General features: G+C 34.6%; 1 protein-coding gene across 1 annotated transcript in view; it reads right to left on the reverse strand.

The window, feature by feature from the left end:
- palld (palladin, cytoskeletal associated protein) overlaps positions 1 to 24,705 on the reverse strand; it is a 134,400-nt gene that overhangs the window by 69,369 nt on the left and 40,326 nt on the right. The window lies entirely within an intron of this gene.

A 24,705-nucleotide genomic window follows, 5' to 3' on the forward strand; every position in this document is an offset into this window, starting at 1 on the left:
TGTCTTGCTTTTCAAAGAAAAAAATCCAACACAAAACAACAATTTAAAAATATTTAACACTGAACATTTTTTACATTATAGTATACATTATAGTCTACCAGCAAAGCACAGTTTAACTTACAATTAATAAGTTAGTAAAACAATATTCTTTGACATTTTTAAGACCCCTTTCTTGAATCAGGCATGTGTTTTTAATGTACAAATAATTGCAGCCTTGCTGAGCAAAGAAGAATATTAGAATAAATGTATTAATAGAGCTGTTGTAATGATTGTTATCATTATTTTTGTCTTACTTTTTATTTTATTTTACAGAACAACAAAAAATTACAAAACTAACATTTATGAAGGTCGACTTTTATTTTGACGGAAACCCGCAAGAAGGCCTCAGTACTAATTTTTGCTGACAGCAGCAGATTTATGAATGATTCTCATCACGCAGATTTCCCTCGCACATTGGACTTTGAACCCTGGCTAAGGAGCTGGTGCAGAGCTGTCAGAATAAATACAATTGGTGCATGTATTAAACAACATAACATTCTGTAGTTTATTTACTAATGGTTTAAAGGATAACTATTGCCAAAATGCAACCTGGGCTGCTTTTTCTTTTTTTTTTTTTTTACTGTAAACGAGACAAACTTATATCTAAAAGCATAATTAACACAAACGAGCCGTTTTTGAGATTGACCGTGATTTCGTTTTGTGGTCAGTGGCCGGTGAATGGGAGTACTAGGGGCATAACTTTGAGTGCATCAAAATCAATATTTTTACAACACTAAGAAGGCTTGACACACCATGAAACTTTGCTCGAAGTATCGCCTGGGTCTCTACACATGAACTCGAGCATTGAGAACGTTGTTTGTGTACACAGAGTTTACTGATCTCCGAATGCGAATGAATGGACTCCATAAGACGAAATATTAGGCTTATATGAGGCTCTTTTTACAACTAGAAGGTTAATATTGTTTTCCACTTGCGACAAAACAACGAATTAGCCGTGCATTTATATGGAAATATGCTTTAGGAGCTATCCATCCTTGCATTCGGAGATCGACGCTTCTTGACTGGCAAGACGGCCGCGAGCGGAAACCCAAACAGTGTAAGTGAGTTGTTCAAAACCTTTCTTTTTGGTAAACTCTGTGTACACAAACAATGTTCTCAATGCTCGAGTTCATGTGTAGAGACCCAGGCGATACTTCGAGCAAAGTTTCATGGTGTGTCGAGCCTTCTTAGTGTTGTAAAAATATAGATTTTGATGCGCTCAAAGTTATGCCCCTAGTACTCCCATTCACCGGCCATTGACCACAAAACGAAATCACGGTCAATCTCAAAAACTGCTCGTTTGTCATAATTAGGCTTTTAGATATAAGTTTGTCTCGTTTACAGTAAAAAAAAACAGCCCAGGTTGCATTTTGGCAATAGTTATCCTTTAAGGCCATTTTGAGATTTCAGTCATTATACAATAACTAGCAACAACCAGCCTTTTCTCTTCTCATGGAAGACATGCGATGTGATACTAAACAGTCTCTCGCTGTCTGTACTTCTTGGTTCTGGATTTTCGCATCTTTCTCAGACAGTTTTAAATGTTTCCACACTGCCCACATGTTTGCTGCATTAGTGCACGCCTCTATTTGATCGCATCACGTCATTGTTCGGTACAATTTATTCAGCCTTATACACCGAAAGAGCTTTTTTTTGCTATTTTCGGCCAAATAATTTCAGTTGCCAAACATACATTGCATCCCTGAAATCTGCAGTAATTACTGTGATGCATGTGTGAGAACGAGGCAAAATAAATGTAAATGAAGGAGGACTGACGTCATGTTTACAGTAAAACCACTGGCCGCTTAGTTGGCTGCAATCAATTTTCTCTTACAGTTTCTGTGTGTGTGTTTCAATCTGGTATTACTAATCCCCACAAAAACACTCTCATCTGAGGCTGAGTCAGCTCTAAAGAAACTAAGAGCAGATTTGCCTCATTACAGTGATATTTCCCAGCTAATCAGCACAGCATTGCTGCTTAAACCAAATGATTCACTCTTTCATCAAAAAGAGTTTCATCAAAGCTTAAAGGGTTAGTTCACCCAAAAATGAAAATCAGCTCATTATTTACTCAGCCTCAAGGCATCCTAGGTGTATATGACTTCCTTGTTTCAGTCGAATGCAATCAAAGTTATATTAAAAATTGTTCTGTCTCATCTAAGCTTTGTAATGGCAGTGGGTGAGTGTTTCTCTTCAACAGTCCAAAACAAGTCCAATAAAGTGCTTCCATCCATAATAAAAAGTGCCTCATGAATCCAGAATAAAGGCCTCTTGTAGAGAATTGATGCATTTTTTTAAGAAAAATATCCATATTTACAACAGTATAATCGTTTTAATCTAGCTTGTGTTAACAGTTTTACACGGATGCCACTTCGGGCAGATGACGTAAGACGTATGTATAGCGAATGTGCTGCTGTTTTACGTTTTAAATATGGATATTTTTCTTACAAAAACACCTTGATTCACTACAGGAGAACTTTATTCATCCCCCAGAGCCATGTGGGGCACTTTTTATTATGGTTGGAAACACTTTATTTGACTTGTTTTAGACTGATGAAGAGAAACATCCGCTTATTGCCATTATAAAGCTTAGAGGAGCCAGAACAATTTTTAATATAACTCCGATTGCATTCATCTGAAAGAAGGAAGTCATATACACCTAGGATGCTTTGAGGCTGAGTAAATAATGGGCTAATTTTAATTTTTTGGGGGAACTAACTCTTTGATGTGTTGGCAGCCAAACTGTAAAGCGCTTGTGTGACTTTAAGGTGAAGCATGTAAGTTTTTTCCCTCAGTGTTAAAAGTTAAGTATAGCTGTATCTGAAATCAACCCCTATATCCTTATTCATTATTCTCTACATACACCACTACTTTCATTAATAAATCATTAACAAACATTATATAATGGTTCATTAGTTAATATAGTTAATAAAATGAGTTAATAATCATATGATAATATGCTTGTTAATGATTACTAATAAATTTATTAAACATTACCTAATAATTAACAGATCATTATTTTATGTACATTCAAATGCTTGCAAATTTTCACTTCATATGATCATGCACTTATTTTGACAGATGGTTACAATGATTAAAAGTTAATTAATAAATCACTAACAGACATTATATAATGCTTAACAGATCATTAGTTAATCTTTAGTTCACATATTACCTACTGATGTTTTTTACATTTACAAATTAGCTTAATTAGTCATTTTGAGCACTTCGCAAACTACATTAACAAATTGTTCATTAACTCATATTCAGTCTGCAAAGGTCTGGTCTTCGTTTGTTGTGTAGACTTTTACTATTTACACATCTTAACAAAATTTAAAATTTATTAATTATTTGTTCATGTTTTTGCAGTATCCAATCCAAAGTTGAGACTTTTCATCATTTGCAAACGTTAATAAAATTTACTAATTATTAGTACCCTTTTGGGCAGTCACCTCAATGGCAAAAAAGTGTCCCAAATGACCTGAATTCACCCTATTTTAACATCTTTACCATTTATTTATTAATTATTTATTCATGTTTTGTACTACCCAATCTGAAGTGGAAACTATTCATCATGTATAAATGTTTATAAATGTTTACAACTCATTTAGTATATCTATGGGAACTGGATTTTTAGTTGAGGTAACAATGTGTGAAAGGGTGGAGGTTTAGCTAAATGCTTGCTAAAGACATAACACACATTGTAATTTGGATGCAAACCATGTTTTATTGCATCAATATTTATATTATTCCTAAATCAACAGGAGAAGACAAATCTATTTTTTAAGAAAATACTTGTTAATTTATCAAAACAATGAAAGATAAACAGATTGAACTGTGTTCCCATGCATATAGCAATAAAATTGACCCCTGTATACAATACTTTTGACCCCTTAACCAACCTTTAAACTTACCCATTCGACCAAACCTGACCTTAACCTTAACCTTATCTAACGCACATTATCTTTTATTTCAAGTTATTCCAATATATATTAACTAATGATCCATTAAGCATTATATAATGTTTGTTAATGATTTATTAATGGAAGTTATTATAAAGTGTTTCCTGAAGGAAATGCACTTTCTATTCATGAGGGATTATTTTCTCTTGAATTGTTGTCAAACAGGTTTCCAGTTGTCATTGGTTGGCCAAACAAATAGCCACGCCCCAAAAATTCATGCATTTGGTTTCTGTGCATTATTTTATTTTAATTTTTCCTTAAAATTCTCAGAATTGTGTTATGATGTAGTGCTGGTCAGACGAGACGGGAGACGGTATCCAATAACAAACTTCTTTTAATATAATTCTCAAGGGAAAGGAACAGGAAACATCCACACACTATAAACAACGACATTAATGACCGACAGGAGACTGAGAACAGAGACAGACTTATAAAGGGAACTAATCATTTAACTCAGGTGACGGGGATACAACAATAACGAGGGCTAAACCAAATGATAACAAACTGACAGGGGGAGACAAAGGGAGAAACCAAATTAGAACATTTCTAAGACAAGACAGACAAGATACATGTAACAAATTGTTAGATACAAAAGTCACTATTACCTTTTTTTCATTTTTATTCTGTGGCAGAAAATTGCGAGATGTAAACTCTAAGAAAAAGTCAAAGTTGTAAGGTTTGAGATAAAAAACTAATTTGTGAAATTTAAACTCAGAATTGTGAAAAAAAATCTCGAATCTGACTTTTGAGAGAAACAAAGTCAGAAATGTGAGATATAAACTCAGAATTACAATCTTAATTATGAAATAAAAACTCTCAATTACCAGTTTTATTTTTATATTTTGTAGCACCCTGGACCACAAAACCAGTCATAAGGGTAAATTTTCTAAAATTAAGATTTATACATCATCTGAATATATAAGCTTTCCATTGACATATAGTTTGTTAGGATAAGTCAATATATGGCTGAGATACAACAATTTGAAAATCTGAAATCTGAAAAAAAAAAAAAAAAAAATAATAATAATAATAATATATATATATATATATATATATATATATATTTTTATATATATATATATATATATATATAAACATTTACAAAATATCTTTATGGAACATTAATATCCTAAGAAAAAATCGATAATGAGCCATACAATGTATTTTTGGCAATTGCTACAAATATACAGTCGTGGCCAAAAGTTTTGAGAATTACATAAATATTGGAAATTGGAAAAGTTGCTGCTTAAGTTTTTATAATAGCAATTTGCATATACTCCAGAATGTTATGAAGAGTGATCAGATGAATTGCATAGTCCTTCTTTGCCATGAAAATTAACTTGATCCCGAAAAAAAACTTTCCACTGCATTGTTAAGAAGGCTTCAGGGCGTCCAAGAAAGTCCAGCAAGTGCCAGGATCCCGGAGAGGATTGAGCTGCGGGATCGGAGTGCCACCAGTGCAGAGCTTGCTCAGGAATGGCAGCAGGCAGGTGTGAGCGCATCTGAACGCACAGTGAGGCCAAGACTTTTGGAAGATGGCCTGGTGTCAAGAAGGGCAGCAAAGAAGCCACTTCTCTCCAAAAAAACATCAGGGACAGATTGATCTTCTGCAAAAAGTATGGCGAATGGACTGCTGAGGACTGGGGCAAAGTCATATTCTCCGATGAAGCCTCTTTCTGATTGTTTGGGGCATCTGGAAAAAGGCTTGTCTGGAGAAGAAAAGGTGAGCGCTACCATCAGTCCTGTGTCATGCCAACAGTAAAGCATCCTGAGACCATTCATGTGTGGGGTTGCTTCTCATCCAAGGGAGTGGGCTCAATCACAATTTTGCCCAAAAACACAGCCATGAATAAAGAATGGTACCAAAACACCCTCCAACAGAAACTTCTTCCAACAATCCAACAACAGTTTGGTGAAGAACAATGCATTTTCCACCACGATGGAGCACCGTGCCATAAGGCAAAAGTGATAACTAAGTGGCTCGGGGACCAAAACGTTGATATTTTGGGTCCATGGCCTGGAAACTCCCCAGATCTTAATCCCATTGAGAACTTGTGGTCAATCCTCAAGAGGTGGGTGGACAAACAAAAACCACTAATTCTGACAAACTCCAAGAAGTGATTATGAAAGAATGGGTTGCTATCAGTCAGGATTTGGCCCAGTAGTTGATTGAGAGCATGCCCAGTCGAATTGCAGAGGTCCTGAAAAAGAAGGGCCAACACTGCAAATACTGACTCTTTGCATAAATGTCATGTAATTGTCGATAAAAGCCTTTGAAACGTATGAAGTGCTTGTTATTATATTTCAGTACATCACAGAAACAACTGAAACAAAGATCTAAAAGCAGTTGAGCAGCAAACTTTGTGAAAACTAATATTTGTGTCATTCTCAAAACTTTTGGCCACGACTGTACACTGCAAAAAAAGCTTTTCTTACTTACATTTTTGTCTTGTTTCCAGCCAAAATATCTAAAAAAAGAAGGATTTTCTAGACGAGTAAAAATATTATTATTATTATTATTAAATAAGCAAAATAATCTGCCAATGAGGTAAGAAAAATAATCTTGTTTTCTGTTTGAAATAAGATATTTTTGCTTACCCCATTGGCAGATTATTTAGCTTGTTCTAAGCAAAAACTAAATTTGGACTATTTTTGTCTGAAAACAAGAACATTTTTATTCGTCTGGAAAATCTGATATATTCTGGCTGGAAACAAGAAAAAAATTCTAAGAAAAGCTACTTAAGACTGGTTTTGTGGTCCAGGGTCACATTTATCTGAGCTTTTCAAAATAAATATCCTACCTAATGTAATGCTTATGCAAAGTCCTTCTAATTCATGTAAAACACTAAGCAGAATCTCTAAAGTAACTGAACACAGAAATGTAATTCAGAGTGTCACTGACAGGTTTTGTTGCTTAGTCATGACATTAAGCGATTCTCAGACAGGGAGGAATGCTTATATTGATGTGTGTGCACAGCTGGAATATGACACATCAAACACTCACACACCTAAAGCGGGGACACCGCACTTCATTGTGACGCACAAGTCTGGGAATCGTAAAGTCTGCAGGGAAAGTCCTTTACTCAAATGCAATTTCCATGTCTATAAATCAGTTACGTGAGATGTCAGTGTGTGTTCTAACCCCCCGAGGCATGAATATGAAAACTAGTAGGCTATACCTGTCTCAAGCACCTGTGAGTGTATGTTACAGGAGGCACAGACACACACACATAAACATACAGTCTGGGTCACAGCAACTCTAAACCAAGTCTTCCCAATATATCATATTGTCTGATTCATTCAAGTTCTTCTTGTACTCCAAGTGTCCCAAACCACTTTCATCCATTCATCTACCCTCACACACACACACACACACACACACACACACACACACACACACACACACACACACACACACACACACACACACACATGACACACACACACTTGTGTCTGAAGTCGTCTGGAATGAGTTTTGGTTTAGGCGCACAGCTGTTCATTCAGCTCGTCTCCGGATCTTAAAATACTCTGGGACATCATTAAGACTTCTATAAAGAATCCCAGCATTCCGGAGCCTGCTGAGTTCGTTTCATTCCATCCTGGCAGTCGAAGGCTTTATACATTTTCTGCTTCATTCCCGTTACCAAATCAAGTTCCTTTGTCCATTAAAGGCATAGTTCATCCTAAAATGAATTCACCCTCACCCTCATGTTGTTCCAAAGACTCTAAAACACAAATTAAGATATTTCAATCAAACCTGAAAGGGTACAGGTAACCACAACTTTAAAATCCAAAGAGGTTATCCACCTTATTCTTCCTGTAAGAGAGGGCGCGGCTATTTGTAAATTATATGGCTTCTGGTCTCATCCGCCTATTTTTAGCTCTACAAAACATCTTATTTTTCTGCTTGATTTTGCAAATTGCTGTGTCTTACCATAGTATTTTAGTTTAATATCTTAATTATGAACACACTGGTTTGTAGTGCACAATTTTACCGTTTACTGCGTGTTGTTATTCTTCTCATTAATTCCCTAAAGCGGCTAATTAACCAGAAGTCTTGCTGATACTTCTATATTTAAGAATAAGGTGGATAAAGGTATCTTAAAATGAATCCATATAAATGCGGTAAAGTCTTGTGAAGAGATTAGGGTTGTGGCGATAAACTGATGCATCAGGATTTATGGATTAATTCTGAGATTTTCAGAATGCATCGCAATAGAGTGTTTTGACGAGGGGTCATTAATTGTCCATATTGGCGGCAATGAACGTAAACAATGCCACTGAACCAAACAGAACCTCCAAATTAAGCTGATTATTGCTGCTAAAAACAGTCAATTATTGTCATGTTTTGGGGTGTACTAATTAGTCAGACTTGTGGAGCACTATGGACTGCCAAAAGTTATAACAAATCAAGCAGAAGAGTGCAAAAAACTGTCTGAGGAACAAAAGGCGTTTGTGCTTTATGGGCAAGAATCTTGACAACATTCGAGTTTGTTCTTATCATTTTCCGGTCAGGTAGGTGGCAGGTAGGTTCATATTAGTCTAATTTCTTAATTAATACTGCTCATAGGTATATCTTTGTCACCTATTAACTTTAGTTTGTCAAAATATTGTGTCATGTAATTCATATAATTGCGCCTCACCTCAGAATACTTTATGAGGTGAGGCTAGTGTAAACACCACGGTGAACACCCTTGTAATTCGCTTTAACCTTTTAGAACTTTATGAATAATTATTTTAGATTCAAGTGTGTGTAAGGAACAGGAGGCAAGCAGAAAACGGGTGTTTTTAAAGAAAGAAAGCAGTGCCATTTACAATCGATTCCAGAGAGAATCGTGATTCTTTCGGAAAATTTCAGAATCGATGCAGAATCATTTGTCAATCATTTCTCGATGATGAACAGATTTAATTGATTCTTTTTTTTTAAACAATAATCGACACATACATATGTGACCCTGGACCACAAAACCAGTCACAAGGGTCTTTTTTTATTGAGATCATCTGAAAGCTGAATACATAATACACACATATGCTTTCCATTGAATATATAAGCTTTCCATTGATGTATGGATAGGATAGAACAATATTTGGATTAAATACAACTCTAATTGAAAATCTGGAATCTGAGTGTGCTAAAAGATTAAGAAAATTGCCTGAAAATCTTTCAAATGAAGTTCTTAGCAATGCATATTACTAATCAAAAATTAAGTTTTGATATATTTATGATAGGAAATGTACAAAATATCTTCATGGAACTTAATATCCTAATGATTTTTGGCATAAAAGAAAAAATTTGACCCATACCATGTATTATTGGCTTTTGCTACAAATGTACCAACTCTACTTAAGATTTTGTGGTCCAGAATCACATATAGCACATATGGTGTTTTATAAACACAGAAGCACATTGGTGCATCACACACAAATCTCATTGGTTCTCATGCATCATTATTTTATATGTCACATTTTGGTCACCCAGATGTGCAGCAATTGTGGTGATACTCAGATATAAACAGCAGCATGGGTTGCAGTTAATGTTCCACTGAAGATGTTGTTCTTCTAATTTACGATCTAATTTGGATCTTTTAAATTCCAAACTGTTTTGGTTACCTAGACTTTCAATGAAGAGAAAGAAACCTCTCAAGTTGAGTTTTGTGTTTCAAAGATTAACCAAGGTCTTATGGAAATGACATAAGGGTGTGGATGAACCATTCCTTTCTATCTGGTTCAGATCTGCTTCTTTTTGTCTCTGCATTTGAAATCAGATCCCTCAACATTGTTTCTTTCTCCGTGGCTATAAAAGTGAAGGATGTCTGTAACATTACAACTGAAATGTCTCTTTTGTATGCTTTTGTAAGTGTTAGAGTCACTTTAACACCTTTGTGAATCCTGGAAAGATTCCAAGACATTCCAAGGTTTGGCGGCTCCGTTTCGCACCCCTCTGCCATTCACGACTCGACCAACAACAGCTAATATATCACTCATCCTCTTTGACTCTTTTGACAGAAAGAACAGACAAGCTGCTCAAGCGAGTATGTCAGCACATTAAATCATATTATTATTATTATTATTAACCATGTTCTGAACTGATGATTAACGGTTGGTTTAATTGCATTAAATAAGTGTGCAGTGCTCTCTATATTCATTTTCTTTTGGTCTCTCCACCTCTCTACAGGCTCATGCAAGCCTAAAACACTCATTTGTCTAGAAAGGGAGAGTTATGGCTGATTTTACGGTGCCAGGACAGGTGTGTGTGTCTGATTCACCACTAGCTTTTTGGTTCTGAAAGGGAGATTTTTCGCCTTGAGGATTATTGGTGGTTTAGATTCAATTCCATATCACAAAACACTTAATAAAACTAATTAAAGTTGATGAAAATGGCACAAGAACCTGTCTAAAAAATATAATTGTTTCAATAAACGCTGGTGATTACATGTTGTGTGGAAATGTCTAACGGCTATTCTCGGTGAATGTTATAATAATTATAATCACGGTACAAAGGATAGTAAAGGTGAGTTTCTGTATTACTGGCAACAGTGATGTTTTTTTCATATATATTATTTAAAGGTAAATTGCATTGAATGAATAAATGTGTTAAGAGGGAAGTTTAGAGCGAACAGAGGCTTGGGTCATCTATGTCCAACAGCTGGAATTTGTCACATAAATCACAGAGACAGGCAGACAATTTGTGTTTGTTATGTGGCGAAATCACTCTACTTTCATTCTAAGACATTCTGCTTGTGAGACATCACTGTCATTGAGGTCAGGAAGCAGATAAAGTGAAATGTGCATTAGCCCGAGTCTGCGTGATCACATTCAGATGGAGAAGCTTCTAATTGCCTGACTAAAGCATCACATCCATGTGTTTCAGATCCTGCGTGTAGGCAAAAGTGTTTGTGTGCTTTACCGCAACTACAGCAAAATTAGGCCCAGATCTGGCATCAAGGGCATCTGTCGTCTTCACCTCTTCCTCACTCAGTCCACGGCTATTCGCTCATTTGTCTTCATTATTAATTCTCTCCTCTCTTTTCTCGAGTTACCACTTTGTAAGCATATTTCAAGAGCTGAGGCTGGCTGTGAAACACTTCTGATGAACTGCCTGACAACTCAAGCCCACAGCACACATTGCCATATAGACCAACACATACAATATTCTGCACATGTGTGTTCACTAAAGTGCAAACTAGAAACTTACAACTTTCAGGAACACAACTATTTTTTACCTTTTGTGTGCAAAGAAAACAACAATAATGACTTTATTCAACCATTTCTTCTCTTCCATGTCAGTCTTCACGTTCAAGAGAAGGAATCATTTAATAAAGTCATTATTTTAGTTTTCTTTGTGCACAAAAAGTATTCTCAAAGTTTCATAAAATTACGGTTGAACCACTGATGTTTAAAGCTGTCCTTATTAGAGATGCACTGATTGCAATTTTCTTGGTCGATTCCAGTTTCCGTTTTTTTTTTTTTTTTTTTTGTTAGTGTGACCTGCCGAATTCCAGTTGTCTTTCTAAGAACAGTGTTTGGGAAAGTTACTTTCAAAAGTAATGCATTACAATTTTGGTTACTCCCTTAAAAAGTAACTAATTACATTACTACGTTACTTTTTTTAATCTGCACAGGGCTTGCTTGTTTTTTTTTTTTTTCAATTTTTTTTATATAAAAAGTTAAATTTTTGGCAAATGAACACACCAAAAGCCTGAAGGAAAAGTAAATTCACATATACAGTCAAGCCCGAAATTATTCATACCCCTGGCCAATGCTTTAGAACAGCTTGGACTATTTGGAATGGTATAGAACTTTGGAATTTTCCATAGACTGTGACAGTTTGCAAAGGGTATAAATAATTTTGGACATGCCACTTTTTGTTCAAATGTAAATAAAAGCTGAGAAATATTTTTTCCACAAGGATGCCTTTTGTACATTGTCTTATCTTTTGGGAGAAACCTGTCATTTCTGGTCAAAAAAAAAACTTGCTGGTTGAATAAAAGTAACTTTAAGTCAGAATTTGCCAGGGGTATGAATAATTTCTGGCTTGACTGTATATAGTAGAACACATGAGATGAAAGTTCAACACTCTTCAGCAATTAAAAAAAAACAAAAAACAAATGCTAGTTCTTGAGTATTTTTTGCTTATTAGTGTGGTTGAATTAGACCTTCAAAGGTCAGCAGCCAAGACACTGGTTAATAAAATGATAAGATAAACAAAAGTCTTACAGGTATGGAACGATATGGGGGTGAATAATTAATAACTGAATTTACATTTTTGCTTGAACTATCGCTTTAAGACAAAGACTGACTTCAGTGCCTCATGCATGGATGCTAAACCTATACTAAAAACACTCAATTACATCTCTTATAGAATTTTGTCACCCAAATATGCTCTGAAATAAAAGCCTTTAGCATTGCTTCATGACTATTTCATTATGTCTGTCTACATCTCTGACCACAACTCACAAACAGACTGGAGAACCAACTCATGAGCCGTCGGGCCTCAGCGCCCTACAGGGAATTCTCCCCATTGTCCCATGGAAAGAGCAAAAGGAATGTCAAATGAGACGCATTTGTTCAATCTTTTATGATGGAGAACAATTGACTGTCTTTACAGCATCTAAAAAAAGTGCCACGTTTAGACCTGTGTACAGCATCTAGCTGTTTTTGAATTTAAAAACGTGTCTCAGACGGTGAAAAGACCCACTGAAGCGGTCAGACCAGCTTAGTTCCGATGTCATCATCTGTTGCGAAACAGACTATCACAATAAACCATTAAATAACTGAGGAACAGTTTTAGAAAAAACTATCCACTGGCTAAAGCGCAGCTTGTCACGGTAATGGAACTAAACAAACAATGTGTTTGCCATAAACACCTGAACGTGTTACACAAGACATCCCTGTTTGGGGATCCTAGTTTAGTTTTCCACTGGGGTTCTACTGCATGCTTTACACTAATTAGATGTGGGTGGATTGGGTTTAAAGGCTTACAGGCAGTGGTGAAGCTTGCCATTTTGGTATGCAGATGCAAGTGAGAAAGCCTGTTAGTTTCAGTCACTAAATGTTGGGAAAAGCCTACATCAACCAGCAATGTTGGGGAAAGTTACTTTTAAAAGTAATGTATTACATTATTTAGTTACTTTTTATGGAAAGTAATGCATTACGTTACTTTTGTGTTACTTTTTAAATCTGGGCAGGGCTTGCTTGTTTGTTTTTAATATAAAAAGTTCTATTTTTGGCAAATGTAAAAGCCTTTTCACACCAAAAGCCTCAGGCTTAGAGAAAAGTAAATTCATGTCTGTACAGTAGACTGCAGAAGAAAAAATGTCTCTTCAGCAATAAAAAAAGGAAAACAAATTAATTGGATCATCGAAGGTCGGCAGCAAAGACATCGGTTAATAAAATGGGATTAAAAACATAAAGGATATTTGTATTATTTAACATATTTAATTATTGCAGGTTTGCGTTGAATTTCATTGTTTTTATTTCTTTTGAGGAATACTGTATCTGTTTTTTCAGTGAGTGAGATGAATTAATGCATGTTCACATTGTAACATCCTACTCACAATTTCTCTCAACATGTGGACAGTAGAGCTTTTAATCATTTGGAAATTTGGAAACTGTAACTCAGATATTTTCTTGTCAATTAAAAGGAAAAAGTAATATTATTACGTAACTTGAGTTACTTGTAATGCGTTACCCCCAACATTGTCAACCAGCAGCAAAGAGGAAACCTACTCATTTATTGATATACACTACATTTTTCAATCATTTATCAGTCATTTCATAATTATATACATGTTCGCAAAGCATTATGGGTGGTGTAAGTATTGGGAATAGAAAGTATGGCAAGTTTTGCAAGCGTTGCCACAGTAACATGTCGGTCATATCCACAAACCGGACCTAATGAACGATCATTATGGGTAATTACTGAACCATATAAACCAATTCATCAGCGTCCATCACAGCCAAACACTGTGTGTGTCTGTGAAAGAGAGAAAGAGAGGGAATGGCACAAACTCTTTCTCAGCTTCTTGTGGTTTGGCCACGATGTGGCCAGTGTAACACAGCCTCCCTATTTAAACTTTCCATCTACAACAGCAAATAACAACAAGTCACAAAGTATGTGTGTGAGGATAGTGCCTTCATTCAGCCTTCTCAAACAGGAAATGCACTGTCAATGCTTTTATGATCATGCAACAACAGATACTTGAAAAGTAAGCACAGCCATAGAGAAACACAAGGGACTGGATAGAAATAAGAAAACGCCATTCGGTGCTTCCAGGGATAATTATAAGCCACCTTCAAAACCATGGCATATTGATCTTCTGGCAAGAGTCGAACAAGTAAAAAATCCAAGAGTACAGACCAAGGGAGAGTTTGATGGTCAGCGTTAAACACTACTGAGGCTTTCAAGGAAACCAGCGCTGGACTTATTCTGAAAAGTCAGAGCTTTCTGACAAGAAACATTTGGTTTCCTCTACAAAAATACATTTATTGCAACATAGACCGTGCAGAAGTAACAACGTAAAGGCATTTATGCAGAAATTACAATTACAGAAATCATGTCATAACTTTTATGATGTTTTAAATATGAAATTATGACTATAAAAACATGATGAAAGTATGAAATGTCAATAAAATATATACTTATTTTGAAAAAGAAGTTGGATTGCTCTATAAAAATATATTTATAGCCTCATTCACAGAGCAGAAGGGTGGCAAAAAGGCATTTAGAAATTACAATTGCAATTAGTAATGTAATGACTAATAATATGAAAATATGACTATATAAACATGAAATGATGAATAATATTATATTCAGCATTTCCTCAGAGGAGGCAAGGGAGGCTGTGTCTACAAATTGAATGAGAAAAAAAAAACATAGTACAAAAATAAAACAACACACATATTACAAATTATGACACAAAAAGCTATAACACTGCAGAATTTTTTTTTCTTACTTAGATTTTTTTGTCTTGTTTCCAGCCAAAATATCTAAAAAAAAATTCTAGACAAGTGAAAATTATTTTCTTTTTTTTTTTCAGAAAAAAAACAAGTCAAAATTAAGTGAGTTATTTGCTTAGAACAAGCAAAATAATCTGCCAATAGGGTAAGCAAAAAAAAAAAATCTTATTTCAAACAAAAAAAAAAACAAGATTATTTTTCCTACCCCATTGCTTGTTTCAAGCAAAAACACACTTAATTTTGACTTGTTTTTTTCTGAAAGCAAGACAATAATTTTGACTCACCTAGAAAATCCTTCTTGATTTAAGAATTTTTAGATATTTTGTCTGGAAACAAGACAAAAAATCTAAATAAGAAAAGCATTTTTGGCAGTGAAATTACTTGTTTTTCTAAAATAAAACTGTTTAACAGTGGCACCTGCAGGTGAAGTTACAATAGGAGTCCCTCATGCCTCCCCTGAGCCCATAGAGTTTTAACAGACTCCTTAAAGTGTGCAGTGAGTTTGGTGAGTGGTAATTGAGAATGAATTGGGGAAAGTCACGTGAGAGGAAGCAATGCCTCCATCACGATATAAATGGATATGACTGGTTATGATCGGCTGAGATTGGTTCATATGATAAATCCCACTGTGCGCGTTCTGCATTTGTGAATCAATCTGAATGAACAATATAATGGCGTTAATGGGAAAATTAAGCAATTAAACAACTCACAGTTATATTTCACCACTTTGTCAAGTCAGACCTTCAAATGGCCTGAAAACATGATTTGTGTTTTTTTTAGTGAGCAATTAGCTTGTTGAAATTAAAGGTCTGTGATTAGTATTTATCAAGCTCTGACGACTGATAATCCGAAAATAAATTTATTTTGAAAAAGGACTGCTGAACATCATTTCATAAATCAAATACAGTTGAGGTCAAAAGTTTACATCCGCCTTTCAGAATCTGCAAAATGTTAATTATTTTACAAAAAATTAGAGGAATTACACAAAATACCTGAATAAAATATTTCGCATAAAAGATGAATGATGACTGTGTGATTCTGAGATCCATCTTTTCTCATATGTAACTATTACAGAAGGTTGAAACGCTCATTGATGCTCCAGAAGGAAAAAAACATGCATTAAGAGACTGGCGGTGAAAACTTTTGAACAGAATGGAGATTTTTCTTATTTTGCCTAAATATCATATTTTTTCATTTAGGACTGCCCTTCAGAGGCTACAGAATATAGTTACATGTCTCCCAGATAACAAAATAAGTTACATTGACCTTGATCTTCAAATTCCAAAAGTTTTCACCCTCCGGCTCTTAATGCATGGTTTTTCTTTCTGGAGCATCAGTGAGTGTTTGAACCTTCTGTGATAGCTGCATATGAGTCCCTCGGTTGTCCTCAGTGTGAAAAGATGGATCTCAAAATCATACAATCATTCTTGAAAAGGGTTCAAATACACAAAAATGCTGGAAAACCAAAGAATTTGTGCGACCTAAAGGATTTTTCTGAAGAACAGCAAGCAGTTTAACTGTTCAGGACAAACAAGGGACTCATGAACAACTATCACTAAACAAATAAACACAGCTGTGGATCATTCAGTTAACAACAAAGTATTAAGAATAAAGGGGGTGTAAACTTTTGAACAGGGTCATTTTTATAAATGAAAACTATATTGTTTTCTTGTGGACTATATGTAAACATCTTTTATGTGAAATATCTCATTCAGGTCAGTACTAAATAAACAATAACATGCATTTTGTATGATCCCTCTTATTTTGGTCAAATAATTAACATTTTGCAGATTCTGAAAGGGGGGTGTAAACTTTTGACTTCAACTGTATATAATTGTTTAAATAAAATATATTGTTTAAATAGTTACTGCCTTGGTTTTAATAAACAGAATAGCCTATTAATTATATTGTTAATGTAAAAATACAATATATATTTTATTCTGGTAGTGTAAGTAATGTTTATTTAACCAAGAAAATGTGACTGGGATATGAATTTACATTTAAAGAATAAAAAATGTGAGGACTTTGCCTCCTCACTGAATAAATCTGTGCTGAATAAATCCACTTTTCTTTTTCCTCATTCTGTTTTTCTTTTTCACTTGCTCTCTTTTCATGCATGAAGGCCTGAAATAATCCGATTTGGCTTTCCCCCTGAACTTGGCATATCAAGAAACCTGAAATTCAAGCGGATAGCGAATCTATTGGAGGTGTTTTGAAAGAATATGCTTCATGTCACTGACATCAGTCCAGACAACACCTCAGAAACACAGGAAACAAAGTCTGGAGCCAGAATTCAACACTGACCAGGTTTGGGAGACAGACTGAGAGGGTGGGGGCAGCTTTGGGGGGTCACATGCATGTCTGATGCTGAAGAACAAAGCTTACAATAAAAGCTTAAAAAGTAAAGACAACTATGGCAACTTTCAAAACAATCTCACCAAGATAAATTACAGTGTGTGCATGTGTGGAAGCCAGTTCATGAAGTTCAAGACAAATGCTGTCTTGAAGTCTCTGAGTGCAATCAGTGGAGTCATTTTGCAAATGGTTACAATTGACATCACAGGTCAGATGCTAAAGGTCAGAGGCCAAGAAGGGAAAACAGGGAAGAAGATAGGAATGAAGAGAAGACCGCAAGAGATGCCCCAAATAGAAATACTGATAGATGCATCTGCAGCAGCTGAATCATGAAGTGCTTGTAAACACACTCACACAGATACCATGCCAATAACTCACCGTATACATTACATTTACCAGCCTCTGTCTGACAAATACTCCACAAACTTACTGTATTATAAACAGTAATAATTCATATGTGTTTGCAGCTCAAATGTAGCACAGAAGCTGTTTTGAAATGCTTGAATTTATTATTTAAACATTCTATTTTTATAATATTTCAAATGCAAAATGATACATTTAGCAATAACACTATGAATAAAATTATGAAATACTAAAATCAATAATATTTACTTTAAGTCTACACAGATGCTACCAGACCATATACTACAAAATATTATATTGCAATGTTTTAACATATCTAGTTTACAGATAACTTGATGAATCAACTGGTAACCGTGATGACAAAATATATATTTAAATACATTTGTAAAATATTTTAAATATTCAGTAATTATTTGTCAAAATGTTAAATGTCAAATATAAATGCTTAGTATTAATTTAAGGAATAAAATAAACTAATAAAATAACTTTTTGACAGAATTTATACTAAAATGTAACAGCTGATGGAAGCAGGGAGATAAAGGATAACTAAAGCAACTTTTCATAGTTCAAAGTTCAGAACTTACCTGAGCTCTATGCTTCACTTGCTTGGTAAAGTATATCCAAAAATGCCAATTAAACATGCAGAGTTTGTCTGTACGAAATGCTCACACACTCCCTTTGAATGCCTGCACAAGCCTGAGAGCTTCTTCAATCACTCACACATGTACACACTCTCTGCCACTGTGGGTAGAGCTGTGACTCAAGCACACATACAGCTGAATAGAGAGAGAGAGAGAGAGAGAGAGAGAGAGAGAGAGAGAGAGAGAGAGAGAGAGAGAGATACGCTGTAACTGGGAATAAAGATTCAATAGCACTCTAAACCTTTGGCATATGTTCAGCCCACTCATTATTTTTTCTTATTCATTCTCTATTTTGCAAAAATCTCCTTAGCTTAACATTCCCATGTCACAGGAACTATATGGTTATCCGGTCTGCCATTTGACATGGTCTTAAATTGAAGTCAAGATTTCTGAGAAAGTGAGAAACAACTCATTTTTGAGTATACAGTTTTCAGGGGTGAATGGAGGACATCTCTTAAAGGGACAGTATGGTTGGACCACATTTGAAGGCTGCATAAATAAGCTTTCCATTGATGTATGGTTTGTTATAATAGGACAATATTCGACAGAGATACAACTATCTGAACATCTGAAATCTGAAGGTGCAGAAAAAAATCTAAATATTGAGATGTCGCCTTTAAAGTTGTCCAAATGAAGTTCTTAGCAATGCATATTACTAATAAAAAAGTTTTGGTAGGAAATTTACAAGATATCTTAATGGAACATGATCTTTGCTTAATATCCTTGTGATTTTTTTGGCATAAATCAAAACTTGACCCATACAATGTATTGTTGGCTATAAATATTCCCATGCAACTTAAAACTGGTTTTGTGGTCCAGAGTCACATATATTGTGATCAGTGTTACATGTGCATCGTTTTGCAGTTAAAATCAAAATTAAGGCTTTATTCCAAAACTTTTATTGCTATTGGATATTCTTGTTTACATGAAAAAAGCATATTAAGACTTACATATTCTACTGGTAATACTTGATGATTACTCTTGCCATTTATTGCAATGCAGGTTAATAATTTTAAACCATAATTTAATTGACTCATGAATTCTCATTCACACCCTTGACAATAAAACACAAAAGCATGATAATTTGTAAAATGTAGGTCATGAGACTTATAAAAATTTAGGTCATGATGCTTCTTTTATTGCTTATAATAACCTTCAAATCTATGTACACCACTATTCAAAGGTTTATGTTTTTTTAAAGAAATTAATACTTTTATTTAGCAAGCATGCATTGGTTTCCATGACATTTTTAAGCAGCACGACTGTTTGCTGATCATTTAAATCAGCATATTAAAATGATTTCTGAAGACTGCAGCTTTGCAATCACAGGAATAAATTACAATTTAAAATGTATTTAAATAGAAAACAGTTTTTTTTTTTTTGACAAATGCTGCCTTGGTGAGAATAAGAGACTATACTTCAAAAAATGCTTTTCTTACTTAGATTTTTTTGTCTTGTTTCCAGCCAAAATATCTAAAAGTTCTCAAATCAATAAGGATTTTCTAGACAAGTAAAAATTATTGTCTTGTTTCCAGAAAAAAAAACATTTCATAAGAATTTTTTTCTTACCCCATTGGCAGATTATTTTGCTTGTTCTAAGCAAAAACTCACTTAATTTTTTTCTGAAAACAAGAAAATAATTTTTACTCGTCTAGAAAATCCTTCTTGATTTAAGAATTTTTTGATATTTTGGATGGAAACAATACAAAAAATCTAAGTAAGAAAAGCATTTTTTGCAGTGTATTTTCAAAAACAATAAAATATCTTTCTGACACCAACTTTTAAATCATATTTTCCAAATAAACTGTTTACATGAGGCAATATTCATATTAAATCAGGCATATGCCATTTTATTTGCTCTTATTTTTTTTTAAATATGTGATGCCCAGGGTATTCTGGGTATTATTCTAGAACTCTATTGAGCTCACACAATAGCCAAACACAGAAAAACAATTTCTTGCTGCTTCAGCTCTGCTGTTGTCCATGCCAGCATGTCCAGATCACAGTCCAACGGGCAACTTACCAAAACTTTCTCATTGACACATTAACACAATGAAACAAGTTGGAACCACTGTTACTGGTCTGAAAACAGTGCTTATGCTCAGTTTATTTATTCAGGTTTCAGATTTGATCTGAATCTTAAAAGAATACACTGCAAAAAATGCTTTTCTTACTTAGATTTTTTGTCTTGTTTCCAGCCAAAATATCTAAAAATTCTTAAAGGGGTGATTGGATTCAAAACTAACTTATGTAGTTTGAACATTAATGTGTGTTGGCAGTTTGTGTACACAACCACCCTACAATGATAAAAAATCCACCCAGTGGTATTTTTTTAATCTTTAAAAGTAATATCCCCTTTTTAAAATCAGGTCATTCTCAGCTTCTTATCGTTGTGATGAAACACAGTTGATTGACATGAGCGTCTTACCTTAGACCCGGCTTCACCAAGCTGAAACAGTCCGAATACGATTGCCATTGTTTGACTCAGCTGCAGAGGAAGACTCTAATTGAGCGATTGAGGTGTTCTGTTGTTGGATGTAATAATGAACATAGCAGTAGTCATTTACTCCTGACATCTTTGCCGCTTAAGAGGCAGAGGACAAAGTTACTTTCGTTTTTAAAAGGAAAACGCCGATCCCAATCTACATATGCGTCTATGTTCGTGTGAATCATTGGTGATGCAGCTTCACCCACAGCAGAAGTGAGTATAAGGGTTTTTTATGCATCTTTGCAAATGGCCTTTCTTAATAATGTGCTTGTTTTGCAGATAAATGTGGCTAAATGCGGCTAAAGTAAACATTACAGCTTGTAATCCTTCAGCAGAGATGGGCGGGGCAAGCAGCGCTCATTTGCATTTAAAGGGCCCATGCGATAAAATGAGCTGATATTTTTCAGAGCTGATTTTCACAAGGTAAAAGGGTGTTTTTTACACTACTATTTAGATTTTTTAACCAAAGTATATTAGAGACTTTTCATTAAGACCCTAAAGAATCATATGAACTTGTGGAAAATGGGCATCCGATGACCCCTTTAAATCAAGATTTGGATTTTCTAGACAAGTAAAAATGTTTTCAGAAAAAAACAAGTAAAAATTAAGTGTGTTTTTGCTTGAAACAAGCTAAATTATCTGCCAATGGCGTAAGAAAAATAATCTTGTTTTCTGTTTGAAATAAGATTTTTTTTCTTACCCCATTGGCAGATCATTTTGCCTTTTTCAAGCAAAAACACACTTAATTTGGACTTGTTTTTTCTGAAAACAAGAAAATAATTTTTACTTTTTTATAATAATTCTTACTGATTTAAGAATTTTCAGATATTTTGGCTGGAAACAAGACAAAAAATCTAAGTAGGAAAAGCATTTTTTTGCAGTGCACACACACACACACACACACTCTAAAACTATTGTGTCAGCTGTATGGGATGCATTTAGCATTTCAACAATCTTTAGGCCAATAGACATAAATAGCACCTTTTAGTCTTGGTTAGAAGAGCCCACTTAGCATTGAGCTAAAAACAGAGCTAACAGCACCTGGTCTCAGTCAAACAGATGGCTCTCACCTGTTTCATCTATGCATTCTGGGACAGCGAGAGGCAAGATACAGAAGCAAGCAAGCCATCTTATCGCTGATCATTTTTTTGGAACCGGCAGAGGCATGTTATATTTGCACAGTAACACAATTGTGTTGTATACGGTACAGTTAATCCTTTATTTAGGGTGAGGTTTAAACGTGTTGTGGCATATTGGGATTGTAACATTTCGCAGACCTTCATGGAGAGTCAGTAGCTCTCAGTCTTTCAGTCCATAAACAGGTGGAACATTTGGGTGGGGTATTTATGGAGCTTAGAAAGTACACATACCCCCAGAAACACACACCCACACACACAGAACAAGAGGCACACACTCGTATCTGTGAATCAAAGCATTTGTAAACCAGCGCACAGTACAGAATGATGCACAGACACACCCACTTTTATAGTTAGGAAGAAGTCTAGCATTAAAAGTGTGTTTGCATGACTACTTTTTCCTCGAAAAACACTCCCGCAAGATTCGAATGCACACTTTCTGCTTTCCACACCTTAATAGTGCCCTCTCTGTGTTTATTTATTTGACCAAAGAGGTGCTTATGTTTCACTGCCGTTCATTTAGAAGTAACACAAAGTGACACAAATAGAGGAAACACAAACACACACTTTTTTTTGCTTCATTTATGAATGACACAGTATGGCAATTCAGCCTCAGAGTAAAGTAAATAAATAAATATATAAATGCATAAATAAATAAAAAGTCAATTTCCTCTGCTAAGACAGGCCCATCTTCATTACTGTTGCTATGTCCAATAAATATGGCACTCTCACGCCTCACATCATGCTCTTACACAGTGGAAAATACATCATGGAGAGAAGAGGAAACTAAAAACGCGCTGACAGACAAGACAGAGCAGGTTTGTATAAAACAAAGTCTCAGCTTTCAATTTGTAGTTTTTTTAAAAATTCAAACTGTAAATACAATTATGTGGCTCTTTACTGTGTAGCGACAGATCATTGCAGCACATGAAACGATCATCTTTTAGTTATGGTCTGAAATAAACATGAATGAACATCAGGAGGTATCTTGTTTTAACCATGGTTAGACGTTAATACACATATTTCAAGTTCAAAGAGGCCGGCATTAATCTACTCTTCTGTCAGTTTTATCTCTTGAATTCTGACTTTTTTTACTCAATTCTAACTTTTTTTCTCAAAATTGCATGATATAAACTCACAATTCTAAAAAATAAAGTCAAAATTACAAGATAAAACACAATTCTGCCTTTTTTTCTTGCAAATGCTAGTTTGTATCTCACATTTCTGACTTTTTTCTCAAAAGTGTGAGATACTGTATAAACTTGCAATTGCAGGTTATAAAATCCAATTTTGAGGAGTAAAAAAGACTGATATGCTCTCAGAATTGCGAGTTTGTATCACAATTCTGAAGTTACTTAAATTTTTTATCTTGCAATTCTGACTTTTTTCACTTAAATCTGACTCTTTTTCTCAGAATTGCATGCTATAAACTCACAACTGCGATAAAGAAAGTCAGAATTGCAAAATAAAAACTCACAATTCTGTCTTTTTTCTCGCAAATGCTAATTTGTATCTCGCAGTTCTGACTTTTTTTTCACAATTGCAGGTCAATATCTCGCAATTCAGATTTTTTTCACTCAATTCTTTTTTTTTCCCTCAGAACTGCGTGATATAAACTCAGTCGGAATTGCAAGATAAAACACAATTCTGACTTATTTTCTTGCAAATGCTAGTTTGTATCTCGCAGACTTTTTCCTCACAATTGTGAGTTTATATTGCCCAATTCTGACTTTTTTTTCTCACAATTGCAGGTTATTATCTCACAACTCTGATTTTTTTTCATCATCAGTGATACAAATAGTGGAAACAAACCATAAATTCTTTTTTTTTTTTTTTTGATTTATTTATGAATGACATATTACCATGGAAAACAATTCAGCTGGAGTTATGATTAGTCACTTGTCAATCAAACTCCTGAAAAAGGGTCAATTGTGAGCAATTGTAAAAAATAAAGCGCACTGTCAGATACAGAAGGCTGAGAAATGTCAACTTTATAGTCATTATAGTGCATTGCATGGCAGATAGATAAAAACAAAAAAAGTAAAAAAAAAAAAAAAAAAAAAGGTTATTGCAATTTTTTATCTCACAATTCTGACTTTTTTCTGAGATACAAACGCGCAATTCTGGCTTTTTTTTTTACAAATACTAGTTTGTATCTTGCAAATCTGGCTTTTTTCTCAGAGTTGCAGGTCTATATCTCACAATTGTGACTTTTTCTCGCAAATGGTAATTTATATCTCGCAATTCTGACTTTTTCTCACAACTGCAAGTTTATATCTCGTAATTATGACTTTTTTCACTCAATTCTGATTTTTTTCTCAGAATTGCGTGATATGTACTCAAACTTGCGAGAAATAAAGTCAGAATTGCAAGATAAAAAGACAATTCACACTTATTTTCTTGCAAATGCTAGTTTGTATCTCCCAATTCTGACTTTTTTCACTCAATTCTGACTGTTTTCTTAGAATTGCGTGATATAAACTCACAATTGCAAAAAATAAAGTCAGAATTGCAAGATAAAAACCCACAATTCTGACTTTTTTTCTCACAAATGCTAGTTTGTATCTCACAATTCTCACTTTTTTCACTCAATTCTGACTTTTTGTCTCAGAATTGCATGACATAAACTCACAAATGTGAGAAATAAAGTCAGTATTGCAAGCTAAAAACTCACAATTCTGACTTTTTTCTCGCAAATGCTAGTTTTTATCTCACAATTCTGACTTTTTTCACTCAATTCTGACTTTTTTTCTCAGAATTCC

Source organism: Garra rufa, chromosome 13 (genome assembly GCF_049309525.1).
Source record: "Garra rufa chromosome 13, GarRuf1.0, whole genome shotgun sequence".
Lineage (NCBI taxonomy): Eukaryota > Metazoa > Chordata > Actinopteri > Cypriniformes > Cyprinidae > Garra > Garra rufa.